We start from the raw sequence: 19,998 nt of genomic DNA, 5'->3' as shown, positions 1-19,998 counted from the left end.
GTCTGATTATCGCTCACATCGCTTGTGAGCTTGTAGATCAGCTATTTTTTGGCAAAGAGATTTGGTAGAGAGTGAAAAAAAGACTGTATCAAGTACGTTATTTCCAGGTCCGTTTTACCAATTATAGATGGTATAAAATACAGCTTGGCAAATAAAAGGTGAATTAGAGATGGACCGAACCGACCGATTGCAAAATTCTTGGCCGATACCGATCCTCCGGTTTTATGAAGGTCTGACCTGCCAAAACCGATTTTTCTGATACCGATTTCTTTAGCTAAGAACTAGAAAATAGGGTTGCTCAAATACCCTTTTTTCAGGCCAAGTAGGCCTACAAGACATACTTCAATTTGAGTACCAATAAGCTAGAAGAACACTAATGCCAAATCAATCACAATAGTACAATATCCAAAAACACAGACAATATCCAGTCTAATATGACCGTCTGTTTTTTTTCTCCTTCTTTTTGGAGACGACATTGACACAGGATTATGGAATATATCCTTACATTGCAGTAATCAGCACCATCTGTATTATGTAGGCTGCCACTAAGTAGACTGGCTGCTACTTGCTAATGTTTACTTTAGTCACAGGACCAGAGCATCATGCTGTGCAGTGCCATAGACACAATTGGCATAAAACCGGTTTTATGTCAGTGATCTGCCGATCACCGATTCGGCCGGTTTGATATCATACCTGCCGATTTTTTATATTGGCCGATACCGATGTCCATCCCTAAGGTGAAAGAATTGATCCCAGTGCATGACAGAGGATAACTTTCACGATACATTTAAATCTCCATGATACGATTATTGTGAGTGAAACAATAATTATCACATCCCATCCCTACAAACAGGATATAATCTCTTCAGGGTATCGATATATTTGCTCGAACAGAGGAAAAGAAAAATCCACATGATGAGCTCACAATGTGCAAAATGTGTCATCCTCATTTCTCATTTCTCAGAAAAGGAAAGTTTCCTGGTCATGGGAGGGTAGACATTCTCAAGAGTTGAACCATTTCACTTCACGACGTGCAAGTGGGTTCAGTGTGTACACAGTGAAATCATCCTCTCAGTGTTTGATTTTACTCTGTGAGTAACAAATTGATAAATAAACACTGATGGTTTTACTGTGTAACATGGCACCAATCCCATGAAGTAGCCTATGCATCATTTTCACTGTGAATATACATGTGAAACAAATTGGAGACATTTTAAAGTGTGATCATAAGTGAGTAAAAAATAAATACATAAATTACATTCTTTCTTATAGAGCTATCTTGGCTCTGGTTGTGCAAATGGTATTAAGAGTCGTAAATTACATAACATTATACATGTCATATGATATCTGTTCTGTATAAGTATAAATGTCTTTTTTTTTCACCACCCAACAAGTCCAGTGTTAAAATAACTCTGTAATGACTCTTACTCTTTACTCTGAATGTAGTAGCACAGCACCCTCTATAGTGCCATTCACAGATACCCCTCACTGGAAGGAGGAAGAAGAGGCAGATAAAGCCAAATAAAACAAATTATGCTGCCATCTATAGGTTGGCAAAGTTATTACCACATCATCCCTCTTTTCCTATAATAATGTATGCATGTAAACAATGAGAGCAACAGTGACTATTATTCTTAATATGCACCATGCTTAATTGCCTACAGTAGTTACACAAGTTTACACAATATTGTGCACAATATTGCAACTTGCAAGAAAGTAAAGGGCCTTCTTGTTTTGCTTATCCCAACCCTCCAGGGTTAGTAAATAGTTTGGAAAAATCCAAAGTTGGACACTTGAATATCATTTTGCAGTGAGGAGAGTTATTAGTTGGCAGATGGAGTTCGAACATTATACAAAGTGAAATTCTTGCAGGAACCAGTGTGGTTTTGAGCTGGGTCATTCTTCCTAGATTATCTTCTGTTGCTTCCTTCTGTAAATGTTGCTTTCAAAAAGTGGAAAAGGCCACATTTGTAAGTCCAATACCAGGAAAACTATCTGACAGGCGAGCTGCCAAAGCAATTAAATAGGAGCAAAATATTGTATAGGTGGTTGTACAAGGTGGTCATGAATTCCTGTCGTAGATTAGAGGAAGTGATTGGTGGGGGACAGAAGGGTCAATTACCCAGACTGCATTGTTTCAGCTTTGCCGCAGAGAGGTTGTTAAATGACCTGTTCCTTGTTCACTGATGGTGACCTGCCTTACTTATAACGGCAACTCATTTTACTTTTCTGCACTACTTGGCCTGTTGAACTCAACATCTTTACCTCTCTTTTATATGACCCTTAATTGTGGTGCTGATGAATGGGGAGAGACAGAGACAGAGATAGAGACAGAGACAGGTTGAGTGAGAGACTATAGAGACTTGCATCACATACAGTAGTACATGAATAGCTTTAGCAGAGCAAACCACCAGCCTGCATGGCTTCCATTCAGCAGCAGCATGTCCTTTCAGACTCAGCTGGAGCACCAATTAAGGCCAATTTACAATGAAAGGCTAGTTGGAGGAATATTATTATTCCAGGCTTTCCAGCGCTTTGCAACTTGAATTATGGACTTGTTCTCTCTACCCGGCCTCTTTTTGAATGCATTCGACAAAGGCTCCCATCTCAGTAATGATTGTGGTTTTGCCCACACGTGGCCTGCACAAAGAGTGCTGCGATCAGTCACTTGGACCAAACGTATAACCTCCAGTGAACAAAGCTAGGCATTTAAAATGAGACCAACATGAATTTTTCCCCTATAAGTGCTCCATTCTCAGAGCTCTATAGCAGGTGCCTGCGATTTCATACACCACATTTCAGATGTTCAGCAGCATGAATAGTAGTACCCATTACCAATCACATGGTTCCTCACATTTTGAAGAACTAACTTTTTTCATATTGAAAAAAGAAAAAAAAAGTTTTATTGGTGATTGTCATGCTTCTTGTGAGGCACCCCCCCCCCTTCCTAATGGTAAATGGTGCATTTATATAGCGCATTTATCCAAAGCGATTTACATAGATTGTGCATTATATTCACCCATTCACACACACATTCATACCAATTGCGGAGGAAACAAGGCACCAACGTGCTCATCGGGAGCAATTAGGGGTTCAGAGTCTTGTTCAAGGACACTTCGACTCTAATTCTGGGGGAGCCCGGGATCGAACTGGCCTGGGAACCATCCGGCCGCTCTACTGGCCACTCTACCATGCCACATCTAAAGTTGAAGGTGTCTGTGTCCTTGAGGTCCATAAATTTTATTTAATTATCAACAGCTTGATCCATCGCATGAGCAAATACCCTTTGCACACATGTCACAAATGTATTTTAGACAAAGCTTGAAACACCATCGCTGCAACCCTGTTGAGATTTGCTTGAAAATCCTAGGCCTTTTGTTGACGCACAGTTATACTTGTTCTTCCTATCATTTAGAGGCAATTCCCTCTTGAGGGCAAGTGCAAGACATAAGCTGTGCCAAGTGCCTTTGGAAACAGGTGGTGGTGGTCGTCAGTTGCATGCATATGAAAAAAGTTAATTCTGAGATCTCTGAGAATGGAGCAACATGAAAAAATCATGTTGGTCTCATTTTAAATGCCTAGCTTTGTTTGCTGGAGGCTATGCTTGGTCCAAGTGACTGATCGCAGCACTCTTTGTTCAGGCCACATGTGGGACAAACTACAAAGGCTAATCATTACTGAAGGAGCAGAGATGGGAGCCTTTGTTGAGTGCATACAAAAAAAGGCAGCGCTGGGAGAGAGAACAAGTCCATAGTTCAAGTTGCAAAGCGCTGGAATAATAATATTCCTCCAACTAGCCTTTCATTGTAAATAGGCCTTAAGTGGAGTTCCAGCTGAGTCTGCATCAAACGTGCGGCATGGTCATGCTGGACCTCCAGAAGGCATTTGACACCGTAGAATCGATCACTCTATTCTGATTGACAAATTAAAAGTCTTGACAGCACAGCCAGTGAGATGGATGCAATCTTACTTGGTGGGGAGAGAACAGATGGTGGAGGTCAAAGGAAACCCTGTCCCTCCCCCCTCCCAGTAAACTGCGGCGTTCCTCAAGGAAGCATACTAGGGCCTCTGTTGTTCCTAATATATGTAAACGACAAGTCATCTGCGTGTTACTGCAATCTGTTTATATTGAAAATTATAAATTTGTTTTAAATAAAATGTGTATTGTAGATTAGCAAGGCTGTTAACCTACCGGTATATAGGGGTGGCATAGCTGAATGGTTAGGGAGCCTTCCCGGGGAAACAGAGCCCCTGATTGTCTCAGGTTCTGATTCCAGGTCAGGGTAGCAATGTCGATGTTTGTCCCAGAGCAAGACTTTTAACCCCTAATTGCTCACATGCTCCTTGTGGGCAGTGAATCAGCTTGGTTGGGCAGAAAATACTGAAGTTCCCACACGGGAGGAAATAGGTATCTATTAACCTGTAAAATGATGGTTAGCCTATAATAAATAGTAAGCAGCTCAGTCATATAATTGACTGGCTGGCTGTAGTAATGTGAAGATAACAGTACTAGTCCACAGCCGCCACACTGTATCCCAAAGACTGGGTTGGGACCCCCCTCCCCTTTTGTTCTTTGTTTGTTCATTTCGTTTTTAATTATTATTTCAAAACATAATAATAATAATATTTATGAAGTAGTGAAAATAGCCGATCCACAAGCTCACAACACGTCCCATCGCGACTTGTGAGCTTGTAGATCTGCGATTTTCATTAGCTTGGGTCCTGGGGGTCTTGAGCTAAAACATTTGGGAACATATGCTGAGGCAGAACAGTGGTGTGCCAGTATGGTATGACTATGGTGGATTGTCCATGTCACTGTTTATAGTTCAAGAGTCATGACCTGGGGATAGAAACTGTCCCTGAGCCTGCTACAGGCCCAGATGCTCTGGTACCACTATGTCAGGCAGAGTGAACTCTCCATGACTGGGGTGACTGGGATCCCTGATGACCCTCTGGACCCCACAATAAACCAAGTTAAAATATGCTTCTATCATTTGTAAATGTGAGAGCAGCACAATGTGCTGCCTACCACAACCTGCCTGTGGTGATAGGCTATTCAGTATGTTCATTATTTAATTTCACTGTTTTCATTTCGGGAGGCGCCACTGATGGCACAGGAAGTGGACCACTGGAGGATCCACTAGCGCAGGAGGCGGTGGCAAGGACAACGGAGGCCCCACCGGTGTGAGAGGTTTTTTGAAAAGTTGTGAAATTGTGTGGAAATCTTTGAATATATGTATTTTTTAAGCGAACATTTGTAACTCAAATTTTGCTTCTGGGGAGTCCCTGGAACGAAATGTTTTGAGATGGGGATCAGTGGCCAAATACATATCATTTGGGGGGTCCTTCACATGAAAAAGTTTGAGCACCACGCACCAACATAGTTCAACAGAAGAAGGATTTGAAATATTCAAAGACTTGCACAAATCTTCACGATTTTTCAAAAAATAGCAGATCTACAAGCTTGCTAGTGAGCTAGTAGATCTGCTATTTTTGGAGCTGTGGAACACAAGCTCCCAATAGACAGGTATGTCCGTGGGTATGTGGGTGGCTGGGTGGCTGGGTGGCTGGCTGGCTGGGTGGGTGGCTGGCCGTGTCCGTAGTCTGGCAATACCTTGAGTGGCCACACACAACACACTAGTTAAAGGAGGGGCGCTGTTTTGTGCAGGCCAGGCACACTCACCACTCACTCATAGGAACAGTTTACAGTTCACACACACACACACACACACACACACACACACACACACACACACACACACACACACACACACACACACACACACACACACACACACACACACACACACATAATTTATAGATCTAGAACACATAGAATTTATATATAGAACACTTAGAATTCATAGATCTAAAACACATAGAATCAAAAGCATAGATCTGGAACTGCTCAAATTCACAGCTCCACTTCGAACGAGGTTTGATTTTTGAAAAGTTAAAGCACAAAATAAAGCGTAATAATGCGTCCCCAGTCTAAATGGGTTAAACCCCCTCCCCCTATGAAGAACATTCGTGGGGGGGGGGGGGGGGGGGGGGGGCACAGTGAATCCTTGTAGGCCTACCCAGGGCCCAGAATTTGGTGCGACACCCCTGGTGGCGGGGCATCTGCTGGAGGAGCTGGAGGTTGTAGCAGGGCATTTCAGGAATGGGCTCTGCTCTAGGCCCTCCATGTCAACTTTAATGCAAGAAGTGACGAATCTGGCTATCACAAGATCATTCTCTCTCTTCTTTATCAGGTGCCTCCATTCCAGTATATATCTGACTCTCGGAGATATAAGGGCTTCCTCCTTGGAGTCGGGCTTGGAGTCGTTGACATTCAATGTCGGCTTGTTGTTCCTCTTCATGTTGTCCCTGCAACTGCTCGAGCTCCACCTGCTTCACTCGCTCACCGAGCAGGGCTGCTTGAATCGGGCCTATGGAGGTTTGTGTCAACTCCAGGGAGTGACTGGAGCCAAGGAAATATACACATAAATGTGAAAAGTGCTATAATCCCCAGGCTCACTTTGGTTTAATTGTAGAAAGGGGAGAGACATTTTCATGGTACAATACTATGAATACAGTACTACAGACAATGTACAAGCTAATTTAGACTAATTTAGTCTTTGGGAAGTAATCATTGGACCGGCTTACGTAAACCTGCTATAAGAATAGATTGTTAGTGACACTGAAAATGCCTAAATAAGATATTTACACATTTGCCTGATAACTATTAAAGTAGGCCTATCTTGGCAAGGCAAGGCAGTTTTACTTCTATGGCACATTTCAACAACAAGGCAATTCGATGTTCACAGAACATCAAGCAAAGGAAACACAATAGGCTGCTATACAATCAATGACTTTAGGATGCATAAAACAAAAGAAGTAAAAATAACAGATACAATTCAACTCAATCAAAGGCAAACAGAAAGGTCTTATTTTGTGTTTTAAAAGAAATAAGAGTAGCAGCAGACAAGCAGTTTTCTGGGAGTTTGTTCCAGATATGTGGTGCATAAAAACTAATTGCTGCTTTCCCATGTTTATTTTTTGGTTTTAGGGACAGAAATCAGATATTTCCTGGATAAGCGGTTGAAGATGGATGGATGGATCGTTCCTTTCCCAGATGACCTGAGAGATCCCGATGGTTCACGACATCGCACAAGATCAGGAATGTATTGGCCCTAAGTCATTCAAAGCTTTGAAATCAATTCTTTGACACACACGCCAGTAAGGATTTTAGTCAACTTAATACTTTGGCTTCATTCGGAAACATAGAACAAATGGTATAAAGTATATTCTCACTGAATGGTCCCAGGCCAAGATAGAGCTGGTTGTATAAATTATAATCCTATAGAATATGTTGAACAAGCTAATATTCATGTTCATCGATTGATCTCGAAACCATTTCCAGCTGTCAATTTGTTGGGTGCCTCAGAGACCAATTATGTGAGAAAGCCAGAAGCCAAAGCATCAGCTAATGCTCATCTCACCATACCACGTGTAGCCAGCTAATTACCTGCAGTACTGACTGCCGAAGCAGAAGAACAGTAGGGATGGGCAGGGACGTGCTGGGCCCCTGATTCAGCCCGGGAAAAAGAGTTGGAGAGGCCCTCATTGTGCGCTACAGAGAGAGATCTCTCTCCATAGCGCAGCTGCTACTCAAAGATTTGCCATTTCAGATCAAAACAGCCGATCTACAAGCACGCACACAACGTCTCGCACCGCGAGGCGTTGTGTGCTTGTAAATCTGCTGTTTTCACTACTTTTGTGCGACAGCCTTGTATAATGAAGCAGGGCTTTGCTTTGCGAAAAAATGTACACATTTGAAACTTGGAGATACGAGGTTTCTGCCCGACAGTGACGATTTACTTTGTTGGCCAACATTTAATTTTTAATTTTTTCCTAATGGCCGGCCTGGACCGGCCGGGAATGAACCGGCCGTTCGGGAGTTGTCACGCTTTTCCCAATGGCCAGCACGTCCCTGAGTGATGCACAGGGGCACGTCTCCCATGCAACAGACACTACAGCTAGGACAAACAAAGCAGCCATTTGGTTCATACCATTTGGGAATTTCCCCAATCCTCTAGCGTGTACAGTATGTATATTATGTACATCCAAATGGTTCCTCACTATAGATCCTCTGTGGCATTGAAGGGAATGAACAAACAACATAAATAAATATAGTAGGCTACACCTGCTCTTTATTAAGCCATAATAAAATAGAATCTTTTCAAAATATGTACGCCTGGGTGCAATTACAGGCAACAACCATCTAAACAGGCAACATAGACAGCAGATGGGAGATAAAAGTCCTGTCTGATCAGCAGTTAGCTCCGGGCAATGAAAGCTTACTTTGAAGGGGAGAGACGCCGCTCAAATTATAGACACCGTTGGAAGAGGAGCCCGTTTGCTAAATAAACCATACCTAGTCTCCTCCCTTGAGCCTAATCTGGCAGGTACCAGGGAAGCAGAGGGACCATGGATGGAGAGCGAGGAGGGTCCAGGGGGGGTGCTTTTGTAGTAGAGGCACTGCCACGCTGTGACAGATCAAGAACACAGCGGCCTAAATACGGCCACCCTTCATTAAGTCTCTCTTCTAAGAATAGGTGCGGATTGTGCTCCTGTAGGTATGAATAATGGACGCAGCCTCCAGGAGCTCATTTCCAGAGAGTGATCATCATGCTAAAGCATGCCCTAATGATCACACAGATAAAGTGGGAGGCTGGCATACATGATTAATGGCACCCAGGTCTGTCTCCTGAGCTACAATACCGCCCATTGTCGTCAGGTCCTCTGCTCCAGCAGCACTGCATGGGAACATCTAGAATAGGCTATGTAAGCTCTGCAACCCGGTGGCATATTGTTATATTTACAATGTAAAATCCTGTCAGAGTTACAAATGGATAAATGAACACTGAGGATTTTACTGTGTAGAGCAGTGTTTCTCAACCACTGTGCCTGGGGACCTTTGGTGTGTCCCTGAGAAGGGTCAAGTGTGCCCCTTGAAACTGCTTGAAAGCCAGTATTGTATTTATCATTTAAAAAATGATTTAAACTAGTGAAAACAGCCGATCTGTGTGCTTGTAGATCTGCTGTTTTCACTACTGTTGTGCAACAGCCTTGTATGATGAAGCAGGGCTTTACTTTGCGAAGAAACATACAAATTTGAAAGGTTTCTTCCCGACAGTGACGATATTTACACCCCCGTATTATGTTGGTGTGCCCATGGATTCTTGGGACATGAAAAGTGTGCAGAAAAAAGGTTGAGAAACACTGGTGTAGAGAACATACATGTATAGACATTACTTGCGTATAGCATTATGGCATGTAGTCATTATTGGAGACTGATATGGTATAGGCCTATGTATGTAACAGTGTCTAGACATTAATTGAAGGGTGATATGGCATGCTTAAATATGTCTAGACATGACTTGAAGGGTGATGGTTTATCTGTGCCTAGACATTACTTGGAGGCCAACATACTATATAACCATTGCCTACATTAATTTGGAGAGTGGTATGACGTGTATAACTGTGTCTAGAGATACAGTATTACTTGGAGGGCGATATGGTGTATAACTGCATCTAGAAACTTTATTTTCTAGATAGTCAGTGTGCCATGTCAACATGAATTTTAATGACACGCCATAAAAAAATCAAGACATATTTTGATTGGCAGGAAATTGTTATAATGATCATAGGGGCGGCAGTGGCTCAGGGGTATAGAAACCGTCATTAGAACACGGAGGGTTCCCAAAGGGTTACCAGTTCGATCCCGGGCTCCCCCAGAGTTAGTGTCGAAGAGTCCTTGAGCAAGACTCTGAACCCCTAGTTGCTCCCAGTGAGCAGGTTGGTGCCTTGCACGGTTTCCTCTGCCATCGGTGTATGAATGAGTGTGTGAATGTGTGAATGGGTGAATGTAATGCACAACCTCTGTAAAGCGCCTTGGATAAAGGGGCTATATAAATGCACCATTTATCATTAGACTCAGAGCAATAATCCATCTATTTCTCCAACTCCCTCCCCAGTCAGAGTTTTTTTTTACTTTGTTTAATTGATCATGTTTAAAAAATATATTTGATTTTAAAATAAAAATTTCTCACACTTCTGCCAGTGTGCCAGTGAATAGCCTACTCTCCCCTGCGCCAATGTAAGGTTGCCTATGTGGTCTAGAGTCTAGAGAATTACTTGGGGGCAATATGGCATGTATAACTTAGGTTAGGGCATGTAGAATAGTGTCTAGAATTCACTTGGAGGATGCTATGGCATAAATAACTGAGCCCAGGGTCATTACAAGGGTTGGCATGTAAAACTACAGTTAAAACTGAGACATGAATTAACAGATGTGGCATGTAGCCAATAACTGTCATACATGGTGGTATGGCATGTAACTGTGTCATACATAGATGGTGGTATGGCATATACCGGTAACCGTGTATTTTTTAATGTGACATTACATAAGGGCAACATGAAAGGGAATTATGCCTACTGCCTAGACAGTAGTTGGAGAGCAATATACAACTGTGTCAGACACATACTGATACTGATATAGGCCGATACTTTAATTGGGGTGGGATCATTCAGTGGCTGATCATGGTTACAGCTATGTCAACTGAACATAACATATAATTTAAAAGAAGTTGCTGCCCCTTCATTCACAGTAGTAGATTGAATCCATAGTCAAGCGCTAGTATCTTTGTCCACTAGATGGCACTGTGGTGAAAGGAGAAAAAAAGCCATGAGGAGAGCATATTGGCAAGCAGGATTGTTCTCCACTAGGAGGATGGATGATTAATTACTTTGTTCTAAGTATACGTTTTCACCAGTTTTCAATTAATTGAAATACTTGTAATGAATTGTGTCTACCGGACCGGTATATGTGTAATGTGATAGTACACTTGCACTTTATTAAGCCACATTAATAAGAATCTCTTCAAAATAAATTATATGCCTGGATACAATGACAGACTTCAATCTTCATCTAACTAAATGCAACATTTATGGCAGCAGGTGGAAGTCTTTAGTTATCTCCCAGGAATGAACGCTTACTTTGAAGGGGAGCAACCAAACTATACTGTCAGAAGATCACATAAATAAATACAAAATTGTAAAAAATAAAAAATAAACCATACCTATCTCCTCCCTTGAGCCTAATCTGGCAGGTACAGTACAGTACCAGCGTACAGGGAAGCAGAGGGACCAGGGATGGAGAGCATCTACATGTGATGTTAGTGTCTATTACTGACCATTAATTATACTGACATGATACTGACTGTGATACTGACCATGATACCGACTGTGATACTGATTGTGATACTGACATGATACTGACCATGATACTGACATGATACTGACCATGATACGGACATGATACTGACATGATACTGACCATGATACTGACATGATACTGACATGATACTGACCATGATACTGACATGATACTGACATGATACTGATCATGATACTGACATGATACTGACCATGATACTGACCATGATACTGACATGATACTGACCATGATACTGACATGATACTGACATGATACTGACCATGGTACTGACATGACACTGACCATGATACTGACATGATACAGACCATGATACTGACCATGATACTGACATGATACTGACCATGATACTGACATGATACTGACATGACACTGACGATGATACTGACACGATACTGACCATGATACTGACCATGATACTGACATGATACTGACCATGATACTGACATGATACTGACATGATACTGACCATGGTACTGACATGACACTGACCATGGTACTGACATGATACTGACCATGATACTGACATGACACTGACCATGATACTGACCATGGTACTGACATGACACTGACCATGATACTGACATGATACTGACCATGATACTGACATGACACTGACCATGATACTGACATAATACTGACATGACACTGACCATGATACTGACCATGGTACTGACATGACACTGACCATGATACTGACATGATACTGACCATGATACTGACATGACACTGACCATGATACTGACATGATACTGACATGACACTGACCATGATACTGACATGATACTGACATGATACTGACATGACACTGACATGATACTGACCATGATACTGACATGATATTGACCATGATTCTGACCATGATACGGACATGATACTGACCATGATACTGACATGATATTGACCATGATACTAGGGTTGGGTATCGTCGGCGATACTTTTAATGGTATCGATTCACTGACTCGATACTATCGAGTATCGGTTCACGTAAAAACGAACGATACCTTGTTTCGATACTTTTGAATGCACCCCTTGGCTGTCGCGTCTGTAACAGTTGGGCTACTGAAAGTTTAATGACTGCTTTAGTAGGCTACACTCGTTACTGTGAAAATATCCGAGAATAGCCTATAATGTTTATTATGACAATGATCCAACTTCTATAAAATAGCCCATAGAAAAAGGCAAATAATAATTATAATAATAATAAATAAAAAGTATCGAAAATGGTATCAAAAATGGTATCGTATCGATTCCCAGGTATCGAAAAAGGTATCGTATCGATTAAAAGGTGAACGATACCCATCCCTACATGATACTGACCATGATACTGACCATGACACTGACATGACACTGACCATGATACTGACCATGTGAGTGTGACAAATCATGCCCAAGTATTTCTGTCAACGTCAGACACACAATCACTGTTTTGGCTCCTGTCCTGGAAGCAACCCATTCAGTTACAGTATTTAAAGAAAAGGACAGAATCTGTCTTGAGAGATTAATCTGCAGGCAACTGCTCTATAGTCTTGCAGGGGTAGTTAATTGAAATCTAATTGCCAAATACCAAATCCCAATATTTCACATTGAAGTCCCGTAGGCTCCATCTCCTGTTGTGTCACATCACATGGGTCAACTGACCACAGCCACAGGAGAGAAGTCGCATGTTTTTAGATGAAGGGCATTGGGTTACATGCATCGGCCTGACACAAACACTGACGGCGGGCCTTATTTGACTGCGTGACTGGCGGGTCCGTCATCGTACGTCGTCTGAACATCCATCCTAATCAGGGACGTGCTGGGCCCCTGATTCAGCCCGGGAAAAAGAGTTGGAGAGGCCCTCATTGCTGCTACTCAAAGATTTGCCATTTCAGATCATGACAAGTGACAAGCCAGTGGGCCAATTACATGAGTTATATTTCGTCGTTGTCGGGTGGAAACCTTGTATGTCCAAAACCGTTTGTTTTGTATTTATCATTTTAAAAATGATTTAAACTAGTGAAAACAGCCGATCTTTGTGTGCTTGTAGATCTGCTGTTTTCACTACTTTTGTGCAACGGCCTTGTATGATGAAGCAGGGCTTTGCTTTGCGAAAAAATGTATATGTCACCGGATATAAGAGAACCAGCACATTCGAGACGCGGAGCACTCGTGATGCGGCACGGGGCGGAGCAAGCGGTCGCCACAACAACGTATTCCAGGCGGTGCGCCGCTCTATTGTCCACGACACTGCGAGCGGCTACCGAAGCCCCCCTGTATCCACGAAGCCCAAACGAGTTACGAGGCCCCCCTGGGTCCACGAAGCCCCAAGCGGCGCGAAGGCCAGCGGACCTTGGTCCTGCTCTTCGCCCCCGAGCGCCGCAGGCGCGAGTGGCCGCGAAGAGCGGGCCAGGGCCGCGCGGCCGGCGGAGCGCCGCGCGAGTTACGAAGCCGTGGTGAATGCAATCGTTATATTTATGCCCAGGCCGTAAGGCCTGGGCAAGCGCACGTTAAACGCCCTGTCCAAGTGACTACAATGGAGCTAATGGCTAGGCTAGGCTAGGCTAGGCTAGGCTAGGCTAGGCTAGGCTAGGCTAGGCTAGGCTAGGCTAGGCTAGTAAATAAAGAGTAAACACTTCCGGTCTGCGGCGAGTTCAAAGCGTGACGTAACTCTCTTATCCAGTGGCTGACGTCGCCATCTGGTGGTGATTAGTGTGTGGTGAACGTCAAAACGAGTGCTCCTGGACAACTTTTCCTGGTTTCTTGAACATACTGTAACATATACATTTGAAACTTGGAGATACAAGGTTTCTGCCCGACAGTGACGATTTACTTTGTTGGCCGCCCAGCCCCCCAAAATGAAACAAAGGCTGACATTTTATTTTTAATCTTTTCCTAATGGCCGGCCTGGACCGGCCGGGAATGAACCGGCCGTTCGGGAGTTGTCCCGCTTTTCCCAATGGCCAGCACGTCCCTGATCCTAATCCTCTGGAATCTCACAAGGCCCCCGGTCCCCACATCGCTGGTACACCACAGACCTGAGCCCTGGACTGACATGACATCAGTTACGTGAGAAGCATCCTAAGTTCTGACTTTTACGGGTGACTGGAAGTCCTGCCACCTCATACTCCACACAAAGCTGCGGTGACGGGCAAAGATCATGTGTCAGTGAGACATAGCTGAGGTATTTACGGCCCCCTGGGGGCCAGGGAGAGCCTCGTTCGGGCTGAGCAGTTGAGTACAAATTGGTACAGCTGGGCATACTGTACTGTACATGTGTTCTCTTATCTCATATAATCATAACCGGTAAATGATCGAATAACATAATGGACAGTAATTGGAAGCACTTCTGTAGATAGGCGCCCCTGTATAAGCTGCTGTCATAGACATAGTACCAATTTTGGAGGTGGAGAGTTATATGTGCACTATTATGTTAAGGGTAAGTGTGGGGTGTTCTGGTAGTGCATGTAGGCTGAATGCAGTGTGTAACTAAGTGCACTTATTCAGGTACTGGAGGCCTACAATTATCAGAGGCATAAGGTGGTACTTTTTGAAGCGGTGAAAGCCGCTTCCAAGGAGTGGCTTTGTGTGTCCCATGTGTGTCCCCCACGTCCATATATGGTAATTTCAGTCCAGAATGAACAGGTTTTATCTGTCCGTAAATGTGTGTCCCATGTGTGTCCCCCACGTCCATATATGGTCATTTAAGTCCAGAATGAACAGGTTTTATCTGTCCGTAAATGTGTGTCCCATGTGTGTCCCCCACGTCCATATATGGTCATTTCAGTCCAGAATGAACAGGTTTTATCTGTCCCGTACGTCCAGAATATGTGTGTAACGTCCGTCCCGGTCTGATGATTGGATGATTAAAAATGTCCAATGAGACCATACTTTGAGGATTGGTCAAGCTTCACATGACAATCCAGCCCTCCAGATAAAATCATTCATTCATTAAGAATTGGAAGAATGTATAGATCATAGAGTTCATAGCTCTAGAACACATAGTATAAAAGTTCACCGCTTCACTTTGAACCAAGGTTTGATTTTACTCACATTTTAGCTTGTGCTCTTACCCAGTGCAACTTACAGTATCCTATTGTGAGTGAGTTGGGAGCTATTAAAGAACTTCTACAGAACCTTTGACAGTAGCAGCCAGGGAAGAAATTGGTGATCGCTTTCCACTAATTAAGTAGGATCCTCCACATCACTGGATTGCCCTAATATTTAATATAATATAATAGTTAATATACCAGTAAGACGCCTAAGGGAGAAAAGCGACCTCACCCTAAAGGGCGAGGTCACGCCATGTCTTGGGCATCTGGCGAGTGATGTATATCGCACCGGTTACCCATATACTGAGACCCCTGGTACCCATAGATATTCACAGATATGGGCTTAATATTGATGACATCAGGGATCTCATATATGGGCATAAAAGGGATTTGGTTCCCCTGGCATCACAGGGATCTCCATATCTCCATAAATGGGCATAAAGGGGATTTGGTTCCCCTGGCATCACAGGGAGCTCCATATATGGGCATAAAATGAATTTGGTTCCCCTGACATCGAGCGTGATGTCAGAGCGTGAGAGTCAGCGTGATGTCAGAGCGGCAAACCCATATAGACCTCAAAAAAGCGTACACGGACACGGACATGATGTGCCGTTTCTCATAGTAAACTGCGACCTTCGGTCGCAATTAAGGCAAGTTATCACAAGAAAAGATGATATTACCTACCTGGGTTACATTTTAGAGGCAAATCTTTCCAGTGACAAAATGGCAACTAAAGTAAGTAAAAAGTCATAAGTCAAGTTTTTTTTACACAATCTCCCCGCTGGTCAGTAAGAATACATTGAAGACTCTAGCAGGAGCTCTCAAGGCCACTAAGACTATGCAGTCCACACATGGTACCGTAGCATCTCAAACACCTTAAAAACAAGGCTCCAAAGATCCCAAAACAAACTCCTCAGGCTACTGCTTGGCCTCACACCTAGAACTCATTTAACACCTGCTCATTTTGCTAGTTTGGATTGGCTCAGGGTAGAGGACAGAGTATAGCAACTTGCAATGGGCCTGGTCTACAAGATATATACGCTACATCACTATAGGATACCCCATGTACCTGTCAAACTACTTCAAAAATGTCAAAGACGTCCACAATCACAACACCAGAGAGAGCTTCACTTGGCTCAAACAAGGGGTTAAATTCATTATCCTGTTATGCCACAAAAATGTGGAATGCCCTACCAACAGCCTTAAAGGAGGTAAATCCCCACTCTCCTTCAAAACCACTCTAAAAGAGCACCTACAGGTGGCTGCAACTCACCTACCTACATAGGCCTACTTTGATAAAGACCCCTCTAAAGCAGTACACTTAATGGTTCACTGCTACAACAGCATCATACGATATCTCTATAAGCCCTTTTAGGTGCACTGCCAACAAAGCGTTTCTCACAGTAGTTTAAGTTCCACAACGACTCTACAGTGGTTAACTCATATACTGCCAATAACGTGTAACCATGTGATTTTGAGCAGTGTCAACCACTCCTACATCTGGCTTTGTCTGTATGTGTATACATATGTATGAACCACACTTGGTTCATTGGTCAAGCTTCGCAGGACACTTAATGAACTTAAGGCACGCTCATACTGTGTGTGATTTGTTTACTGTACATAATTCCTGACTGTTATATGTTTTGCATAGTATTGTTATATTTGTCTGTCATTTAATGTTTCAATGAATTGAGTCCAAAATCGACCCCAATGGAAACAAGCTATAGTGGTTTCGTGGGTACTGGGAACTGTATTTTCCTGTGTTCTTTTCTGCAAACTGCTATTAAAGCAATCAATCAATCATGCCAGAAATGTTGAACATATACTGGGATCAATTTGCTTTGAGCCTTAGAAGCACTGAGATCCTCCTAAATGGTTATTATTCAGGCAACTTCTAAAAAAGTGTACACCTTCTGAGGTAAGGAAATGCTAGCCAAGTGACTAACTGGACAACGCTATAAATGCTGTGTATGTAAAATGTTAAATGTCATTTTAACAAGTTCAATATACACATGTAGACAAAGACTTAATCATTGATAAGGGATGTTTGAAATTCTACAGTTATTTTTTGTGTACATGCTGCCATGACATTACAAGAGAGTGTGACATGTTATAACATGTTTATCAATGTATTTATTAAACAAGACATGTAATTTACAATACTGTACATACAAAGGAACAGAATCATAGGAATCTTAAACAAGACATTGAACTGCACAACAAGCTAAAATATACTATAGTGACATTGAAAATATGACCTGGCTGGCACATTTACACTATAAATAAGATCAAAGGTATCTCCAAACCCACAAACAAAATATTCAAGAGATACATTTTGTTAAACATATAGGCTCCACTCGAACAGTTTTTTTTATCAAAACTATAAAAACTAGAAAGGTGTGCTCTGGACCCGAGCACATATGTCCACCAGGAGGCATGACATCTACCATGCATGTATGAAAAGCCACAGGGCAATGAGGGCAGGTATATAACAATGCCACTGTCATTACATCATTACAGTGCAATCAGAGAGGACATGCTATATGGAGATCTTTGGACAGTGAACACATCGAAAAGCAGTGCGACACGTTGAAATCACCAGTGTTGGACAGTTACTGTACTAATAAATTATTGTAATATTATTCGTTTACCCAGTAACGAGTAGTATAACTAATTGCCACCACAGTAATAATAATAGTTATTCAAGTAACGCTCCAGTACTGCATTAACAGAACGTGATTTGTTTTTTTACCTAGATAGGCTATATATTAAACCTATCATTTATATTCCATTGTATGTCACGTGCGAAAAATGAACAATTCTACCAAGCTTATAGTTCTGTTCTTTTTATGCACTCTATAGTGCAGAATGATGTGACATTTCAGCACAGGTCTATGGGTAAGTGGTAGGAAAGAACCAAAGAAGATAAAACTTATTGAGAAGCTGGCCTTCCAGGTCAGGTGTCATTCTGATGGCTATATTCCTAAACTTCTTAACTTTATTTGGACATATTTGTTGTTGCACTACATCATAAAAAAGAGGGAACAGATCAAATGCGGCAATATTTGTTTTTAAAGCATTCAGTACAATTATTCAAAACAAAAGTAGTCACATTAATTATATTCATCATCACAATAGCAACACAAGATTAAAACATTAAAGGGGTCTCGCTTAAAACCAAACAAAATCTATATATCCCACATGGGATACCTTGTATATACTGTATGTATTGATGTGTTTTAAGGGTCTGCCTGCATTAAAAAAGAAATACATAAAATAACGTAACTAATTACTCTTGATACAATGTAACTAAGTAATATTACTTTTTAAATGAGTAATAAGTAACTTATTACTCTTCCTGAGTAACTTGCCCAACACTAGGACACATGCAGTGACGTGCTGGGCCCCTGATTCAGCCCGGGAAAAAGAGTTGGAGAGGCCCTCATTGCGCGCTATAGAGAGAGATCTCTCTCTATAGCGCTGCTGCTACTCAAAGATTTGCCATTTCAGATCATGACAAGTGACAAGCCAGTGGGCCAATTACATGAGTTATATTTCGTCGTTGTCGGGTGGAAACCTTGTATGTCCAAAACCGTTTGTTTTGTATTTATCATTTAAAAAAAATGTACAAGCACACAACGCCTCGCACCGTGCTTGTAGATCTGCTGTTTTCACTACTTTTGTGCGACGGCCTTGTATGATGAAGCAGGGCTTTGCTTTGCGAAATCTACAAATTTGAAACTTGGAGATACAAGGTTTCTGCCCGACATTGACGATTTACTTTGTCTGCTACTGCTAGGACAAACATGAAATTACCATGCCTTTGCTGTTGCAGCCCCTAATATGCTGTGGAACCACATTCACCATCCTATCAGATCTGCCCCCTCTGTTAAATCATTTAAGTCAAGGCTCAATTTCACTAACTGTTGGATCCCTCTGATGTGGCTGATTTTTGTTATTATTTAGTCGTTTTATTGCTTCACTGTTTATTTATGTTTTTTTTTCTTTTTTTTTTTCTGATTCTTTATTTGGGCATTTGAGAATTGTTTATTTCAACGATTTGTGTAATCTGATCTACTTGCCTCCTAGTCTGTTCAGCACTTTGACACGTTTAAATGTGCTTTGTAAATACATTTGACCATATCATTGCACGTATTACACATGCTGTATGTGTTAGTTCCAGTCACAGCTCGGAGCAGGGACGTGCTGGGTCCCTGATTCAGCCCGGGAAAAAGATATAGAGAGAGATCTCTTCTCTATAGCGCTGCTGCTACTCAAAGATTTGCCATTTCAGATAATGAAAAAAGTGACAAGCCACAAGGGCCAATTACATGAGTTATATTTCGTCGTTGTCGGGTGGAAACCTTGTATGTCCAAAACCGTTTGTTTTGTATTTATCATTTAAAAAATGATTCAAACTAGTGAAAACAGCCGATCTACAAGCACACAACGCCTTGCACCGCGAGGCGTTGTGTGCTTGTAGATCTGCTGTTTTCAGTACTTTTGTGCGACAGCCTTGTACGATGAAGCGGGGCTTTGCTTTGCGAAAAAAAATGGAACGAAGGCCGACATTTTATTTTGGACCGGCCGGGAATGAACCGGCTGTTCGGGAGTTGGCCCGCTTTTCCCAATGTCCAGCACGCCCCTGGCTCGGAGGGAGGATTGCTCTGCAATTAGTAATTCACA

Source organism: Nannobrachium achirus (genome assembly GCF_963921795.1).
Source record: "Nannobrachium achirus genome assembly, chromosome: 11".
Lineage (NCBI taxonomy): Eukaryota > Metazoa > Chordata > Actinopteri > Myctophiformes > Myctophidae > Nannobrachium > Nannobrachium achirus.
Note: the sequence above shows the minus strand (reverse complement) of the source record.